A 17,306-nucleotide genomic window follows, 5' to 3' on the forward strand; every position below is an offset into this window, starting at 1 on the left:
TAGTGGAAATGAGGACATGCCCAATCGGCCAGCCCCATTGCTCTTCTCATTATAACTTATGAATTATATCATACAATTCAGATGAGATACTTTTTTTCTTAACACATTCCTATTCTTTATGCAAAAAAGAGTATATATGAAATTTGAGGCTCCATGTATATAATTTATTGTAATTTTAAAAAATTAATTTTACTCTAGAAATTAATGCCATAAATATTATAACTGAAATTTTTATGTGAAATTTCTATCTTTGTGAGTTTGTTATGGCACAGTGTTCTCATTTGCTCAGCTGCTTTCTGAATGCACATCTAACAATTTGATAAGAGACCTGCCTAGCAGGGGAAAAGAAATAGTAAGAATTTTTAAAAATTCAATTAACCACAAAAATCAGTTATTGTGTTAAAAAAGTGATCTTAAAAAGCTAGCGAAAGTCTCACATCTCATTTTTAACTCAATAAATGTGTTTCTACAATTCTAACCATGTTATCGTAAGCTTTGTTATAATTAATAAGTTTTATCTGAATGAGCGTTATTACTCATGAAGCACTTAACTATTATCTCAGTTCATCTTTTTTTCAGCTCTTCGAAGTAGTTGATATCATCTCCATTGCACAGATAAGATTGCAGGCTTATCAAGGTTATGCAACTTGTTGATGATTGTCCAACTATTAGATGGCAAAAATGGGGTGTAAACACAGTTATTTTAGTGCACAATCTATTGTTTCCTTTTCACCATTTCACTCCTCTGAGTTGGGAGTTTTTCCTTCATCTCTCCCCTGTCCTATTTGCCAGATTACACATGGATAACTGCTTTGCCAAATAATTTATTAGCCATGTAACCTGAGTTACATAATGTAACAACTGAATGACTGATCATTCAGTCGACTCTAACAGATCTCATTTCTTCAGAGTAGTGGAGAGTGCTTTTCCCAATATTTATTTTCCCCTCATTCCATAGTAATAGAATGGTTAGCCAGGAAAATGGTCACCCAGAATAAAGTTCATTCTTGCTTCAAATGTATCCCTTTGCCCCTTCTTATTTGTTACTCCCTCCATCTTGCTGCCTGGAGCAGAGATCCTCCCTTGGATAATGAAAATTAGGGCTGCATCCTAGAAATGTCACCAGGGTGGCAAGCTAGAAGTAGAGTCCTGGGTCCCAAGGACTTTATGGATCAGAGCTGCTGTACCAATCCTGTACTGGCAAGTTCCAGAGACAGAGAAAGAACTTCTACCTTGTTTAAGCCATTGATATTTTGACTTGCTCAATTATATCCTAATGTATACATCCAGTACCCATCTGCAAAATTCTAGTTATTTACTCAACATTCATTTAAGCTTTTCCTATTATGAAGCAGCCTGGTGGCTGAGTGAGATTGCCCACACACCCCAAATATAGATGGTGCCTTGACTGATTGAAGGCTAGTCTGGGTAATTTCAACATGCGGGAGTGATTGGTTCAGTCATGAGTGCCCAAACCAACCACTTATGGCATTCCCTTATGGCCCCAGTGGTTGTTTCAGGTATGATTAAATAATGTGAGGCTTGAGAGAGGCTCCCTCTCCCCAGAGATGTGACCCTAGATATAAAGTATATTGCTTTAGAGAAACCAGGCTGAAGATATAGCTGGCTTGTGGAGGAAGGTAGAATCAAGAAAATTACAAGGAAATGGTGCTTTCCCTCAGATTGGACCAACCCAAAAGCCTGACCAACTTGTGGTCTTCTCAGGAAAGTGAGCCAAAAAATTTCTTGTTGTATATTTAGAGCTAATTTGAATTGGGTTTTCTGTTAATTACATCGAAAGACCTCTTAACTGATATACCTTTCAGTGGCTTCAGTATTGTATCAATACACAATTAATGCAGATCAACATTTCTAAAGAAGTATTTTTGATAGGAAGCCCTAATTTAACAAAGCTTTTTCACACTGTTTAACACTGTTGCTTTATTTTCTTACTTTATTTTCAAAGTCTTTGAAGGATAATCTCAGAAAGGCTGAAGAGTATGATTAAAATTTGAAAGTATAGTTTATCCTTTCTGGAAACACTCTGTTTCTCTTATGTTGTGTCATTCCTGTATTTATTTGCCAATTTCTCAGATTATTTTTGTACTGGCTTGTTTCCTTTCCTCTATTTTCTCCTCTAGCCATTGAAGGTAGGCATGTCTTAAAACTCGGTCAAGATGGTACTGTAGTTGTCCCCAAGCAGTCTTACCACTTAGAGGCAGGTCAAGTTCACACAGTCTGAAAGAATATACAAAGCAACCTTTTACTTCTAGCATTGGAGATACAGGAGTGACTCCTCTGTTTTCTTCTATCAGTTTCTACTTCCCAGATTCTCTCACTGGGGCCAGACCTCAACCTCTCCTTCCCCTACCTCCTTGTCAGAGAAGCCTCCTCCCCTGAAACTACAGAGTTTTGTTTTATTTGGTTTTAATCTCCCTTTCTCCCGGCTCTGGGAACCCATTGCTTCCTGGGCCAATTGTCAGTCTTTTGACCTAGTCAGGTTTCTTGCCAGATGGGATTGGGGTTTCCAACCCCAGAGGCTCCAGATGGAAAGAGGAAAAAGAGGCCTTCTTAGTGGCCTGCCTTCAGGTTGTGGTGTCTGTATAATAATTAGATCATTCAGGGTCCTTGATTTAATATGAAGTCTTTCTCAGAGGTGCTTCTCACTCTCCTGACTTCAAATAGTCACCTTCCCAATTCATGTCTTGGAGCCCTCTCTTTGGATCTCATGCCTCTGTTTCTTCCTTCACCAGGAGGCATGGTAGCCACCTAAATGCAGTGTACCTAAAACCAGACTAATCCTTCATCTGAAATTAGCTTTTTCTCAGAAGCCTTTCTATGATGCACAATATTAATTAGCTTCAGATGTACAACACAGTGATTCGACCATATGTTGTGCTGTGGTCACCACGGGTGTAGCTGCCAGCGGTCACCATGCAACAGTATTACAGCACCAATGACTGTATTCCCTATGCTGTACCTTCCATCCCCAACATTCTCTCAGCCTCTTAATTTCAAAACTTTGAAGTTGTCCTTATCTGCTACTTTCTAGCGCATTTACCCTACAACCAAATTGTAATTTCATCCCTTGTGATGTATTCAAGGAACACTACCCTGGCACAGATCTTCACAATTTCATATCTGGATGACTACACTTAATGTTCTAACTTGTCATCCTGTCTCTAACCCTCCAGTCTGCTTTATGTGTGAATCCTGAAATATTGCCTTTCTAAGAATCTTTAAAGACTCCTTTAAACCTTTATTCCCAGTATTCAGGCCTCCCAGATTGGTTCTTTACTCAGCTCTCCAAACCCATCTCCCTCCACTTGCTCACATCAATCAGCAAAGTGGTACACTCATTTCTTCCAATGGCCATGTTCCCATCTTCTTTGCTCACATCCTTCCCTTTCTGAAATGGCCTCTTCCTTCTTACCCATTGTTTAATCCCATTTCTCCTTTAAGGCTACACTCAAGTTCTGCTTCCTCAAAGAAGTAGTTGCTGAGCTGGTGGATGGAGGTCCCCTTTCCCCTCCCTTCCTTCCTTCCTTCCTTCCTTCCTTCCTTCCTTCCTTCCTTCCTTCCTTCCTTCCTTCCTTCTTCTTTCTTTCTTTCTTTCTTTCTTTCTTTCTTTCTTTCTTTCTTTCTTTCTTTCTTTCTTTCTTTCTTTCTTTCTTTCTTTCTTTCTTTCTTTCCTGGAGTCAGATGTGTATCAGGCCAGCCTAACAGAGGACATCCAGCCTTCAGCCAGTGCAGGAAACGCCTGCAAGATGTTTGACCTTATCCCTGAACAATCTAATTATTATACAGACACCACAACCTGAAGGCAGGCCACTAAGAAGGCCTCTTTTTCCTCTTTCCATCTGGAGCCTCTGGGGTTGGAAACCCCAATCCCATCTGGCAAGAAACCTGACTAGGTCAAAAGACTGACAATTGGCCCAGGAAGCAATGGGTTCCCAGAGCCGGGAGAAAGGGAGATTAAAACCAAATAAAACAAAACTCTGTAGTTTCAGGGGAGGAGGCTTCTCTGACAAGGAGGTAGGGGAAGGAGAGGTTGAGGTCTGGCCCCAGTGAGAGAATCTGGGAAGTAGAAACTGATAGAAGAAAACAGAGGAGTCACTCCTGTATCTCCAATGCTAGAAGTAAAAGGTTGCTTTGTATATTCTTTCAGACTGTGTGAACTTGACCTGCCTCTAAGTGGTAAGACTGCTTGGGGACAACTATAATACCATCTTCTCCTTTCTAGAATGTGAATACAATGTATCAGAGCGTTGGCTGGAAATAAAAGGCATACTCAATGGGTTTAACTGAAGAATTTAAAAAGGGACTGGTTTGGGGCACCTGGGTGGCTCAGTCAGTTAAATGTCCAACTTTGGCTCAGGTTATAATCTCGCGGTTTGTGAGTCTGAGCGCCGTGTCGGGCTCTGTGCTGACAGCTCAGAGCCTGGAGCCTGCTTTGGATTCTGTGTCTCCCAATCTCTCTCCCCTCTCCCCTGCTCATGCTCTGTCTTTCTCTCTCTCAAAAATAAATAAACATTAATTTTTTTTTTAAAAAAAGGACTATTGGGGCGCCTGGGTGGCGCAGTCGGTTAAGCGTCCGACTTCAGCCAGGTCACGATCTCGCGGTCCGTGAGTTCGAGCCCCGCGTCAGGCTCTGGGCTGATGGCTCAGAGCCTGGAGCCTGTTTCCGATTCTGTGTCTCCCTCTCTCTCTGCCCCTCCCCCATTCATGCTCTGTCTCTCTCTGTCCCAAGGATAAATAAACGTTGAAAAAAGAGAAAAATTTAAAAAAGGACTGTTTTCAGAGGGGTGGACAGGGTTAAGGGACGAAACAAAGGCTAGATTGACAATAGCTGTTAAAACCATAGGTCTGAAGAAGCAAGGAAAGCGAGCAGTGTCAACAGAGACCTGAGGAAGAGACACCACCCAGCAGTAGCTATGGCCATGGAGTAACACAGCCCTGCCAGAACAACACAGGATGGTAGGGAATGAATTCCCATATCTCTCCCTTACTCCCATTATTAGAAGCACTGTTTCTCTTTGGCCATTCCCAGTGGAAAGCCATAGGGTAAGGGAATACAGAGCATGCATTCCGTGGGGGTCATCTTTCTAAGGCACAGAAAGCAGGACAGAGAAGAGCAGACAATATATCTGTGGTGAGGACACAGACACAGAATACCTAGCACATTGGAATTATAACTGTTTGTCCTCTGTTCTGAATCCCATAATTTTTACTGCTTATTTCAATTTTTGACAAACATCTCCTGAGTGCTTTCCAAAAGTACTTCGGGATGATAATCAAACGTGGGTCCCTTTAGGAGCTCAAATCTGGTGGACAAGCCCTGGACACTTAGAATTTGCCATACTTTTGGTGGGTGCTTTGGATTGCACATTTTCAGATTGCAGGTGCAGATATGTGTTCAGATCCTTTTCTTATGATGTGAGATTTATATCAGTTTCCATATACAACTAGAATGTTGGTCCAGATACTGTGGCAAATCTAGTGACAACTCAATGGCTTTTGCAAGAATTATCTCTGAATCACGTAGTTGTGGCTCTTCGTTCTCTACTCTTGTCACTCTCCATTCTTGTAACCCTACTTTCTCTGTCTGTTAACTGTTGACCTCTCTGTGTGTCTCACTCTCAGATTCCCTGAGAGGATTAAATTGTGCCAGCTTGTCCCTCTCTGTCCCTATTAAAACGAGTCCTTCTATAAGCCACTTCAAAGGGTAACTTTTTATTATGTTTAGTCTATAGATGAAGCACTAACGCCTGAGTGGCCAGGTCACATGACATAAGTATGGCACCTGTAAGTATGTCATTAATGGCTGTCCAAAATCTTCTGAACATTCTCTCCCCATAATCCTAGTTATTCATGGTGGAAATCCTGTCTTTTTCACATAGAACCATTTCCCTTCCTCAGATTTCCTTCTTGTTGGGGTGCAGAAATGCGTTGTAGATTCTGTTCATCAGACTTAAGACTTTGTTGCAGGGGCACCTGGGTGGCTCAGTGGGTTAAGTATCAGACTCTTGGTTTTGGCTCAGGTCATGATCTCATGGTTCATGCGATCAAGCATCATTTCAGGCTCCGCACTGACAGGGCAGAGCACTCTCTCTTTCTCAAAATAAATGAATAAACTTTTTTTTTTTTTAACCGTTTCAAAATGGAGGGGAGGAGGGCAAGGGTAGGGTATGCATTTTGCTGGTGCAGATCCTGGCAAAGATAGTGTGGTTCTGGAGCTGGTGAAGTGAACCAGAAACAGAAGTAGAAATGAGCATTCACTTCTGCTTTTACTCTGTATCCAAGTTCCAAATGGCCTTTAACCTCCCTGAAGATGAAGACTTTATACAAAGAAAAGGTCATCAAGACAGTTGTGGACATCTAACAGCCAAGGCAAACTTTTTATTTTTATTTTTTTTAATTTTATTTTTAACGTTTATTTATTTTTGAGACAGAGAGAGACAGAGCATGAACAGGGGAGGGGCAGAGAGAGAGGGAGACACAGAATCGGAAGCAGGCTCCAGGCTCTGAGTCATCAGCCCAGTGCCCGACGCGGGGCTCGAACTCGTGGACCGCGAGATTGTGACCTGAGCTGAAGTCGGACGCTTAACCGACTGAGCCACCCAGGCGCCCCAAGGCAAACTTTTTAAAATGCAAAGACTTTCTTGTGCCTCTGCCATTGCCAAAGGAAGACATGACCTGGCTTTCCTGCTGTTCTGGGAGGAAGATGAGAGATGGGTAGGGAGAGCCCAGTGCACAGCTGGGTCCAATCTACATCAGCCAATTCCCAGCTGACCCTAAGATACATTGAGCTAGTCTAGCCCATCCCAGCTTACATCAGTGGACCCCAAAATACAGGAGCAAGTCTAAGCAAGCTCAGCAGTGCCCAGATCAGGCGACCCCTAGGTAACCAGCTGAGATCAGCAGACCTGCATATCTCCTCCCTGTTAAAATCAGCCTGGGCTGCCTGGGTGGCTCAGTTTGTTGACCATCTGACTCTTGATTTCAGATCAGGTCATGATCTCGAAGTTCATCAGATCAAGCCCTGTGTTGGACTCTGTGCTGAGCATGGAGCCTATTGTATTCTTTCTTCTCCCTCTGCCCTTCTCCCCAGCTTGCACACCCTCTTTCTCTCTCTCTCCCTAAAAAATAAAAAGAAATCATTAAAAATATGACTATGAATACAAATACATCATTTCCCATAGCAATCCATGAGTATCTGGGTCTGGTGTGCTGTTTCCTGCCTGTGCTGCCACCACTTGGCACAGTGGACCAATGTGACACAGAGAATCATGGCTATCACTTTGCCCCCTTCAGAATGCCAACACTTTGCTGGTTACCTCAGACTGAAGGGGATACCAGTGAGCATCCAGCCCAGAACCAAATGGTTGCTGGCAATAGGCACAGACCTCAGTGGAGGTGGGGCAGGGGAGACCGTAAGACCTTGGCCAACAACTTTCCCTTTCTTGAGTAAAATTTTATTCTGAGGCCCTGGAGGCCTCGTCTTGCCCACAAAGGTCATGGAAAACTCCCCATTCTCAGCTCTCCTCCTGAGTTTATATCTGGCTGGCCTTTTAAAGTGTATGTGTGTTGGGAGGGAAGGTGCTAAAGGGGTTATAAAGGGCCCCACAATGGGTTTCAACTTACTTTTCTAATTTACCTTTGAAAACTAAGGAAGAAGCAAGTGGTATTTTCAAAGTCTTCACATTTCAAGACTGTACAGTCTACTTGTAAGCAAAGAAAGCATTATTTTCTTTTTTTAATGTTTTTTAATTTTTAAAAAATATTTATTTTTGAGAGAGAGCGAGCCACTGAGCATGAGTGGGGGAGGGGCAGAGAGAGAGAGAGGGAGACATAGAATTTGAAGCAGTCTCCAGGCTCTGAGCTGTCAGCACAGAGCCTGACATGGGGCTCAAACTCATGAACTGTGAGATCATGACCTGAGCCGGAGTTGCTCGCTTAACCGACTGAGCCATCTAGGCACCCTAGAAAGCATGATTTTCAAACTATTTCCAGCACATAGTGCTGAAATGTTTGATGGCACAGAAGCCCTTCAGGGTGCAGCTGTTCAGAATGAGAATCTTAGGGGATGTTGGAATACTGGGCCATGTGACAGTCTCCTCAATGTAGAGCCTAGTCCTTGAGCCATATAGGGGATCCAAGCCTTGTCCAGCTGAATGAGCAGCTCAATCTTGTTGACAATCTGTTGGGGGAAGGGAGTGCGTTGAGTGAAGGGACGAATAGGTGGAGCAGGGAAAATTCTTAGAGCAATGAGACTATTTTGCATATATTACAATGGCGGATACATATTATTATAGTTTGTCAAAACCCACAGAACTACAACACCAAGAGTGAACCCTAATGTAAACTGTGGACTCTGGGTGATGATGTGACAATGTAGGTTCCCCACTTGGAATAAGTGTATTAATTTGGTGTCCAATGTTAATAATGAGAGGGTTGTATATATGTGAGAACATGGTTTAGGGAGTTTTCTGTACTTTCTGCTCAATTTTGCTGTGAACCTAAAACTGATCTAAAAAATAAAGTTCATTAATTAAAAAAACATATTAAACCTATTGAAAAGTTGCAAGTACAGTGCAGATAACATTTTATCCTGAACTATTTGGGAGTAAGTTGCCAACCTGATGCCCATCACCCCCAGATAGTTTAGAGGGTGTATGTAGGACATTCTTCTACATAGTCCTAATATAATCATCAAAATCGGGAAATTGACATTGATACTACTACCTAATCCTGAGACCCCATGAAATTTCATCAGTTGCTCCAGTAATATCCTTTATAACAAAATAAAGGATACACTTCAGGAAAAGAAGAAAAAAGAATTTAAAGGCCTTGAATCAATTTTAATGGGTGTCATATCTGAGGAAAAATAATCAGAAATATGAAAACTGGAGACCATTAATAAAGAGCTGAAAATTTCCAACTCTTTTCTTGGGCTTAAAGATTCTGAGGAAAGAATGAAAAGAAAAGAAAGCTAAATGTTTAAAACAAGTTGAGCTGATGATTGACATTATAAGTAAGATTCAGTCTTCAGAAGATGCATCAAAACACATAAAGGTGCAAGTAGCTACAACAAAAACAGCCTTCAATATACATGACAGGAGTGAAAATCAACTTCAGAAGCACTAAAAGATGCTTTGAATGAGAGTTCTGATGTTCAGGAAAGCATAAAGCTGTACTCACAAAAAACTGAAGAGAAGAGTGGCCAGATGAATCCAACAAAAAGAAAACATTAGAAAATGCTCAAGTGCACATGGGGCAACTTCTAAATGGTAGAGAATGTCAGAGCAAGACTCTAGCGAGCATGTGCTGAAGATGGGAGATGGGGCTGCCCTTCTTGGAAAACCCAGCGTAGATGGTGGGAACTTGGACCTGGATGTAGCGACTACATTAGAAAATGACCACCTCTTAGAAGATGAACAAAAGGAGTTTTGAAGAAATGGATTGAAACAGCTGAGTTAAATACTTATTTAAAATCTCTCAGGGGTGCCTGAGTGACTCAGTTGGTTGAATGTTTGACTTCGGCTCAGGTCATGATCTCACAATTTGTGAGTTCGAGCCCCATGTCAGGCTCTGTGCTGACAGCTCAGATCCTGGAACCTGCTTTGAATTCTGTCTCTCCCTCTCTGCCCCTCTCCCACTCGTGCTCTGTCTCTGTCTCTCTCTCAAAAACAAATAAACATTAAAAACATTAAAAAATAAAACAAAATAAAATCTCTCAAAGAGGGGTGCCTGAGTGGCTCAGTCGGTTAAGCGTTCAACTTCAGCTCAGGTCATGATCTCATGGTTTGTGGGTTCAAGTCCCGCATCAGGCTCTCTGCTTACAGCTCAGAGTCTGGAGCCTGCTTCAAATGATTCTGTGTCTCCCTCTCTCTCTGCCGCTCCCCTGCTCATGCTCTGTCTGTCTCGCTGTCTCTCAAAAAAAAAAAAAAAAAAAAAAAAAAAAAAAAAGAATCACTGCTATAGGGCCATGGATAGATAGGTTGGCTAACTGGCTCTTGGGGATGAGGGTGGATTATTCCAGGGAGCTATCTATTCCAGCTGACTATCTGTTTTGTGGTGTAAGTACTCCCACCAAGGCCAATTTTAAGTTACTAATGTGGAGCTAATGGGGAGAAATGTGCATAATCAGCTCTCAGGAGCTCCCGAGGGCCATTCCAACACCACCTTTAGGGGTTCTTGACCAGGAAGTTACACCAAGGGGTAAGAAAGCAATACATTATATCTCAGGCTTTTTACATACCACAGATTCAATTCCTCAGAGACTATAAGGAAAACCTAACATTAATGATCTACCATTTCATCAGCTTTTGCTTGTTCCACTCTGTTTTTAAAGTTTGTTAAAGTTTATTTTATTATTTATTTTGAGAGAGAAAGAGAGAGAGAGAGAGAGAGAGGAGCAGAGAGAGAGGGAGAGAGAGAGAGAATCCCATGCTGGCAGTGCAGAGCCCCATGTGGGGCTTGAACCCACTAACCATGAGATCATCATGTGAGCCAAAACTGAGAGTTAGAGGTTTAAAGTTCCTGAGTCACCCGAGTACCCCAACTCTGTTTTTAAAACTAAAATTTATTTTAAAATATCAGTCTTATATAGGATTGTTCTTGTTTTCCACTTTACTAATAATATTTGAAATTAGCTCCTTTTTTGAAAAATAAAAATTTTCTGAGGCATATCAGTCTTATATAACTAGAGTAAATTCAGTCTTTGGTATATAGAAATAAACTTTGAGTTTCAAATGTCTCCGGTTGTGACCACTGTCACAATAATACATATTATGGGGGAGTGTTAAACAGAAACAACTGATCCTGACATCATCTAGAAATAAAAGAAAGGGAAAAAATTCACTTGTGAAAGTCATTTTTAAATAAAATACATTTATGGGGTGCCTGGGTGGCTCAGTCAGTTAAGCATCAGACTCCCGGTATCAGCTCAGGTCAGGTTTGTGGAATCAAGTCCTATGTCGGGCTCTGTGCTGACAGTGTGGAGCCTGCTTGAGATTCTCTCTCTCCCTCTCTCTCTGCTCCTCCCCTGAACATGCACTCTCTCTCTCTCAAAATAAATAAATAAACTTTAAATAAACTATACTCTCCTTTGAATTATAATCCTTTAGAGCTTATATTTAAGCAACTGTATAATCACTTAACAGATAAAGCAGAGAAGTTAAATAAGAGAAAATTCAAAATCTCGTTATAAGAGAGATTTAAAAAAATGCTGTTTCTGGATCAATAGAAGAGACTTGTTAAATAGCAATACAAAATATAATACACTACCTAGAAATCATATAAGATGGAAACAATTTACTAATAAGATTCATACTTTTGTAGTGTGCATTTAGAAAACCTGTCTAAGAATTATACTCCTATTAAGTTTCTGTTTGAGCTATTGTATAATCAACTAAACACTAAAACCAAAGGAGGAAAAAAATTCATTTTAAATTTTTTTTTTTTCAACGTTTATTTATTTTTGGGACAGAGAGAGACAGAGCATGAACGGGGGAGGGGCAGAGAGAGAGAGAGACACAGAATCGGAAACAGGCTCCAGGCTCTGAGCCATCAGCCCAGAGCCTGACGCGGGGCTCGAACTCACAGACCGCGAGATCGTGACCTGGCTGAAGTCGGACGCTTAACCGACTGCGCCACCCAGGCGCCCCAGAAAAAAATTCATTTTAAAAGACAAAAACCTCATGTGTTCCTGACTTATTTTAATGAACTTATTAATAAAAACAAAAATACTGAAATACTAACTATGCAATTAATTTTCAAGATTCACATTTTAAAAATCTATCGTTGTAAAACATTATCCTAAGAATGTATAATCCTATTAAGGTTCCATTTGAGCCATTGCATAATCACTTAAAAGAAAAAAATCTAGGGGCACCTGGGTGGCTCAGTTGGTTGAGCATCCGACTTCAGCTCAGGTCATGATTTCACAGTTTGTGGGTTCGGGCCCTGCATCAGGCTCTGTGCTGACAGCTTGCTCAGAGCCTGCAGCCTGCTTCAGATTCTGTGTCTCCTTCTCTCTCTCTGCCCCTTCCCTGCTCATGCTCTGTCTCTCCCTGTGTGTCAAAAATAAATAAATGTTAAAAAAATTTTTTTTAAATCTAATTTGCTTTAGTAGAGTGAAAAAAAGTAATCAGCGGTAGTCTTGGATCTTCAGAAGTGGACTCATGGAAAGCGGGATTGATCATTTCAGAAGGTGATTCATGTTGCCTTCATGCTATGTGGACAAGAGACTGAGTCTGGCCTTGGTGCAGACACTTCTTGTGGCCAGCAAAGGATGTGCTGGGTCAGGAAGTCCCCAGGAGGAGGGTGGAAGTGATTCCTGATGACCTTCAGCCTCACCTTCCAGAATAAGGGGAAAATAGGGGACCTCCCTAGGAATTTCCCTCTGTCTCCTTTGCAATATCCGAACCCTGACAGGAGGATGAGGGGGAAACTGTCTAGGTCAGAGGCTCCCAGTTCAGGTGGGATGTTGAACAAAAAAAAGATCCTGAACCTGTGTCAGTGTGAACAGCACCAGGACGAGATCTGTCTTGCCCCTGGAGGGGGTCTGTATGGATGGAACTGGCCTGATGGAGGGACCCCTTTTCTGGGATCCTGACCTCGTGGGAGTATCATGTGGTCCACATAGGACATTTGACTCTGGATGCCCACATCACAGATGGTCCTTTTTCCTAAGGAGTCTGGCCATCCAGAGGATTCCTTAGTGATCCTCTCAGGCCTCTGCCAATGATCTCATTTGGAATGTAAGGAAAATAAGGATCTTTCCCCAAATGTCTCAATGCATGTATTTTCTCTTCTTAAATTATCAAGATTTATCTCAGCCAACAGAACTCCCAGCAACGATTATCATGAGCCTTTCTTTCATGGGGAAACAAACTAGCTTTGATAATAATCAGAAATTCTTTTGAATTTTTCTGGCAGAATTTTTGTTTCTATTTTATAGGTGTTCCACTCTTCACACACATGGGTGATCTTCACATCTGCTTTAAAAAGGCTCTCCTCTTGGGGTGCTTGACAGGCTCAATTGATGGAGGGTATGATTCTTGATCTCAGGGTTGTGAGTTCAAGCCCCATGTTGGGTATAGAGCCTACTTAAAATTTAAAAAAAATTAAATATATATTTTAAAAAGGTTCTCCTCTATCTTTGCAGGGTAAATTCTCTCCATATTGGCTATTTAGCGAAAATTAATTTCTTTTTCTTGATACAACTCAGAAAGAAATTTCTGCCAGAGCTTTGACCTTTCCCTTTAAGTGTTTTTTTCTAAAGGCAATGACACTCATTTGGAGACTTCTAATATGATCTTTAAATGCATCAATTATCTTCTTCAGTTAATTTAGTGGATATTTGAGGGGGGAGTTCCTTGAGAGATTTTTAATGTTTATTTTATTTTAGAGAGAGAGAGAGAGACAGAGCATGAGCAGGGGATGGGCAGAGAGAGAGGGAGATACAGAATCTGAAGCAGGCTCCAGGCCCTGAGCTGTCAGCACAAAGCCCAACGTGGGGTTCTAACCCATGAACTGTGAGATCATGACCTGAGTCAAAGTCGGACACTTAACCGACTAAGCCACCTAGGCACCCAGGAGGTGATTCTTAACCTTCCTTGTGCATCAGAATCACAAATGCCTGGGCTCTTCCTCCCAGAGATTCTGATTTAGTTAGTTGGGGTGATACCTGACATCCTACTTTTCAAAGCTTTTTAATGTGTAGCCAAGGTTCGGAACCACTAAACTTTGATCAGACTTTGATCTGTTTATTGTGAAACAGACCTTTAGGTATTACCTTAATAATTATTTAAGAAAAAACAAACCGACCTCATCAAGTCCTGAATTCTTATCCTCTGGGACCTCTCTCCCTGAGGCAAGTAAAAACAGTATGGGAAAAGATTGCCATACACAGAGACTGCCTTACACAGAGCTACAGGCATTTCACAGCTGGAAATCCCTCCTGAGTATACTTGGCTGTTATTCACTCTCCATACCATTGGGTATCTAATAATTATCACAGAATGGTTTCTTTATGTTGGATGCTGCTTTAGACATAGGTCTCTGGTACTAACTTGTTTTAAATAAGTGGTTCCCTTTTTTTTTCCCCACAAGACTTTAAAACCTAGGCAAAATAAAACATTTTAATTGTTATTCAGCTTTTTGTTTAGAGCTTTGCTGAGTAAACAGTAACAATATGTTTGGAATTTATTTTGTGTGAAGCATAGGGGTCAAAGAATTGGGTACTTGGTAGGGTGGCCATAGACAGTGGCTTTGTCACAGCTCCATTAAAGACACATAATGGAATCACGTGGGCTTCTCCTTATATGTGCCTTGGATGCTAGGAGCCTCTGTGCTTCGTCATTCAGTGGTACTGCTCTGTAATAGGTTAACCATATGTTTCTGTGCTTTCTTTGTGTTCAGTTCTGGAGAGTGTGGAACCAACTAAAAACTCATTAATGTAATTTAATAATTTTAAGATTAACATCATTTACCTTTGACAGCAGTGTACAAATTGCAGTCCAGTCCAGGATAAGGCCCAATGGGTTAACTTAAGACACCAAGCTCTCTAGAGAGAACCTATAAGTCATTTCACTTTTGAGAGGGTATTGAGGAAAACATGAGCCTTTGGAAAGGCCAGCAAGATTCACTCTTTCCAGCCACAAAGACTAGTTCACTGCTTGGGGAAGGACCACAGAGCTCTGACCATTGAAGAGGGCCATTCGCTTTAAATTAGTTCCACTTATTAAAATTGACAAGTTTGGCAGTTCAAATATCATTGCACTTAATGAAAAAAATTTTCCCTCTGAATATTTTGACATAGTAAATGAAATTGTTCTCACAGATCATTCATCTATTCTCTGATTCAATAAATCCGTAGTATGTGGCCTTAAGGAGCTCACAGAGGGAGAAGGCAAGCTCTATTAATAAATTACATTAAAATGTCTAAAGTGCAATAGAAAAAGTGGAACAAGGCACCATGAGATCATACATGATAGGGATGATTAATTTTGTTTACTTTTAGGGAAGAAGTCATAGGGGCGATGATATTGTAGTAGGTGGATAATATGTTTGTGTGAACCACGGCTTGCCTTTTCTCTGGACAGCTTGATAGCAATGGTGGAAGTGTAAAAAATGAAAATTATCAATTTCATTCATTTTATGCTTTGTATAGCCTTTGAAGAAAGAGAAGCTTAGCCAATAATTTTGAAGCTTGAAACACATTTTTTTTTTTTCCTGGATGTCCCAACAGGGCCTCTGTTATCGGAGCACAACTTCCTCCTCAAAGCAGGAAACTGGGAATCAGATATGACAACATACAGAATAACACATATGTGAAAACATACTTAGGACGTTTTTGAGAAGTATTTAATGAACTTAAGAACAGGACTGTTACCACACATATCAATCACACATTGGTTTTATTCAGAGTGGAGGTTTACAGCTTTGCTGCTACTACAAGTGTAAAAAAAGATAACTGCATGGTGCCATGCAAAAGTAGCCTTGGAGTAGCAAAGAATGAAGATGACTCAGAAAGGGATAGGATTCTAGGACGCCTGGGTGGCTCAGCCAGTTGAGCGTCTGACTCATGCTCAGGTCATAATCTCATGGTTTATTGGTTCAAGCCCCACATCAGGCTCTGTGCTGGCAGTGCAGAGCCTGCTTGGGATTCTCTCTCTCTCTCTCTCTCTCTCTCTCTCTGCCCCTCCCCTGCTCATGCTCCCTTTCTCTCTCAAAATAAGTAAATAAACATTTAAAAAAAAAGAAGAAAGGATTCAAATCTACATTCAGTACACAGAGACTTCAGTGATAGTATGTGTGGCTCAAGGGGAGTCTTACCAAGAGGAGTCTTCTCTTTAGCTAGTGGTGACTATAAAAGTCAAGCTGTTTGGTAAGAAAGTCAAGAAATATGGGAGGTTATGGTAGGGGCAGAGACCAAAGAGGGAAGGAAAGCATACAGAAACCTACGGAAGTTCAGCAACAGTAAAGGTAACAGAGGGCAAAAGCCATGGGAGCAATGGAGCCTTAAGGAGCATGTAATCTTAGTGTGAAAATGCTGGCTCTGGAGTAGCTCTGGACAAGCAGGAACACTCACATGCCCCTTCCTTTTATAAGGCCATTACTCTACCACTTTGAAAACACACTTTGGCTCTATTGGAGGGACATCTAGGAAAAGGACAAAACAGGCTCAATTTACTTTAATAATATGTGTATGTATTACTCTTCAGATCTTGCTGAAGGTGTCTTGCTGAAGGCACACACAAAAAACTACACATAGCTCAGCAGTCTCAGAAAGAGGCAAGAAGGTGTGGTGAGAAATCAGTGGGCTTCTATTAGAGTAACAGTTAACTGTGGAGAGGTGTGACAGAACCCATACAGTGGGCATTCAAAAGAAGCCAAGCCACTGTATACGTTTCCAAGGAAAATCTGGTTCGAGTATACTATTTAATTGGTAAAACAAATGATTTTTTCAAGGAAATGCTGGTAGCTGAGCTCTGTACTTTTTGAAAAGTGTCTTTGATATTTCAAACAAGAGTAGGTATTAAAAGCATAGCTATACTTGGTAGAAAATGTCAGCAAATCCTAAAACTGCAGAATAAGTTGGTGGCTTTTTTAAAGAACTCATTTCTGAGCAAAATCTCTCCCTTGGACCATTTTAGCAAGCTGATGTAACTAGGTTATTTTAGCCAGGCAGTCTCTTTTTTCCTATAGCAGGTGCATGTGAATTAGGTGTGTAGAACTTAGGAAGAATAAGGACAGACTGGCTAGTCTTTTGCAGACAGGCTCCCTCAAATTAAATTTCAATGATTGGAAAATGTCATTTTCTTAAAGAGTTCAAAATGTCACATGAGTTTCTATTCCTTTATATAAAGAATACAAACTCATGCATTAACAAAGATTCTGTTCCCACCAATTTTTATCAACTTCTGATATCATTAGTTTAAGATTATTCTGGGAGCATAGCAAAACAAAATTATTTTATTATCAGACTATTGTTGAGCTTGCTACCAAACAAGTAGGTTAGTGTCTTCACCTTTCCATTTTATTTCCTATACAACCTCCCCAAATCTATCTATCTATCTATCTATCTATCTATCTATCTATCTATCTATCTATAGATATGCAAATACATATGAAAAAAATATAGGGGCACCTGGGTGGCTCAGTTGGTTGAGTGTCCGACATTGGCTCAGGTCATGATCTCACAGCTCGTGGGTTCGAACCCCATGTTGGACTCTGTGCTGACAGCTTGGAGCCTGGAGCCTGCTTTGGATTCTGGGTCTCCCTCTCTCTCAGCCCCT

The sequence above is a fragment of the Lynx canadensis genome, chromosome B3 (genome assembly GCF_007474595.2).
Source record: "Lynx canadensis isolate LIC74 chromosome B3, mLynCan4.pri.v2, whole genome shotgun sequence".
NCBI lineage: Eukaryota > Metazoa > Chordata > Mammalia > Carnivora > Felidae > Lynx > Lynx canadensis.